Source organism: Juglans regia, chromosome 3, assembly GCF_001411555.2.
Source record: "Juglans regia cultivar Chandler chromosome 3, Walnut 2.0, whole genome shotgun sequence".
Lineage (NCBI taxonomy): Eukaryota > Viridiplantae > Streptophyta > Magnoliopsida > Fagales > Juglandaceae > Juglans > Juglans regia.
This window is the reverse complement of record NC_049903.1, coordinates 16,645,263-16,648,008: the sequence shown is the minus strand read 5'-3', so window position 1 is coordinate 16,648,008 and position 2,746 is coordinate 16,645,263.

Below are 2,746 nucleotides of genomic sequence, written 5' to 3'. Positions count from 1 at the left end.
TTTCATAATGATTGTAAATAATATATAGTGAAAAAGTAATAAAAAAAATAATAATAGAATATTAAATGGTAGTAAAAAAAATTAATGAATAGTAATAAAAAGTAAGTACAAAGTATTTATGAGATCTCCATCAATTTATAAATCATGTTTACCTATAAAAGGGACAGACGCAGCTGATTCAAGATAACTTTTGGCTCATCAAATTTACTTTCGAATTCTTGTTGTCTAAAACATTGACTTAGATATCGAAAGTGTCTCTGATACACCGAGCTCTCACATGACTCTTTAATTGATACAGGTTGATTGAGTCTGTGAGCGAGGGTGCGAAACACGTCCAGAATATATATATAATAATTCTTTAATGAATTTTTCAAATATATATTATATATATATAATATAATATATATATCATGATTAGATTAATTATTATTGTAATTATTTACAAGTTTGCTCAATTAATTTGCTTGTGTGGGTCAAAAAAATAGTTAAGCGTCTCAATTAATATAAAAGAAAAAAAAAATGCATGAAATTATTACGTACATGCGGCCAGATTAATCGTTAAGAGATTATAAATTAATTCCAATGTAGCTTAAAAAAAAAAAAAAACTAATTCCAATGTAAAGTACGTATAAATCAACCAATAATATTGATACATATATACTTGTTAAATATATGTTATTGTTATGCTAGTCAGCCTTCTAATTTTAATTAGGTTCAAAAATTGTTTTTAAACTTATTTCTATTAAATATTATATATATATATTAATATAAATAATGCTTGGCATATATGAACTTGACAGATATTGCTGGATATAGTGGCCGAATAATAATAATTCAATCAGACATGACGCCAATTAAGTTGGAAATTAAATCCAAAGGTCACGATCTTTTGGAAATGGTATTTGTGGAAATGATCAGTTTATAAGTCCAATAATTTGGCATGTAACTTGTGCAATCAATTTCAATGAGGTTTTTCATTATTCCTAAGAATATTATTAATTAATGTTAGTACTCTTAATTAATTTTGTTGTAAACTGCATTAAGATCGAATACTAATTGGATACGTCCTAGAAACATTTAAATGAAACATTATATTAATATTAGAAAGAGATCAACAAGGAAAGGAAGTTATCTTTTAAAGATGCATGTTTTGCTGATCTGAATCCAATATTAATTTACCATATCCATAATAAATTAGTAGATGAATACACATACATACATATATATATTGTATATTTATATGCATATTATATGCATTAATTGTAAGTTTATGTACGGACCAACGTCTTTGCAACCTAACTAAATTACATTATATAGAGATATATAAGAAGTTAGTACGTACGACGTGTCTTATAACTATTTTTATTATTTACTAAGTGGCACAACTTAATTAGGAAGGTATTTTAAAGAAGGTTATATATAAAAAATATATATACTTGAAAAAATTTATATACAATCCATATTTTGAGATGAGTAATGCTATATATATATATACAGTTGTGGAGTGTGTAAATACCGCGTAATACTTTTGAAAAGTAGTAGAATTTACTATTAAAAAATTAATTTTTTTTATATAAATATTATATTTACTAATTTTTTTAAAAATAATTATACAATATTTACGCACTTCACGATTACAAATTTCACTTATCTTTTTGAGATATATGATCAACGTCATGACAAGCAGTGACATGGAGGATGTGGATCATACATGCCGCATCAATTAATAAATAGTGTTTTAACTTTTTCAAACAACCCCACACCAAATAGCTGTGTATTAACGCATTAAGTAGCTTGTAGGTAATATAAGGGCTTTTTTAAATATTGAATATCTTAGTATATTTATGAATGATAGTGAAATAATTTAAGTAAATTTTTTTATTAAGTTTTGGAAAATGAAAGAAAAAAAGTTGAATAAAAATATTATAAAATTAAAAATTATTTGAATATAAATTTTATTTTGAAATTTGAAAAAGTTGTATTATTTTTTATGTTTTGTTTGGAAGTTTAAAAAATTTGTAATGATTAGGTAAAAAAAGTTGAAGATATAAAATTGAAAAGTGTTTTGTGCTTAGTGATGTTTGGAAATGAAATATCTGAAAATGTATGGTTGTGTTGCCAAACAGACCCTAAATCATATCATTCTTCTTCGATATATTTGCTAAATTAGGGAATGTTTAGATAGTGAATTGAGTTAAGATTAGATAAGATGAGAGTTGAATAAAATATTGTGAGAATATAATTTTTTAATATTATTTTTGTTTTAGAATTTGAAAATATTGAATTTTTTATTATATTTTATTTAAAAAATTGTAATGATTAGATAAGTTGAGATGATTTTTTAATCCAAACAATACCTAGTCTTTTTTATTGTAATTCCATTATTAATATTGTCATGCACAAAAAGGTGTTATATATCATATATATGATAATATATATGTACAGGGATTAGTCGGCTACATAGTGCCTTTATAAAGAACTGCAAAATATATATATATAATATAGAAAAATTCTTCTCATAAATTATTATTTATCATCTTATGTTTCATATCTTATAAAAAATATTCTCATATTTTATGAAAATTATTTTTATATTTTATAAAAAAATTATAAATATGAGATGTGAAAATAAATAATAATTAATAGATAATAATTCTCTATAATATATTTTGCAGATAAAAGTTAAAACCCAAACAAGTTGTGATCAGAAAGTATTTAATTAAGACTTGTACTTTTCTAGACCATG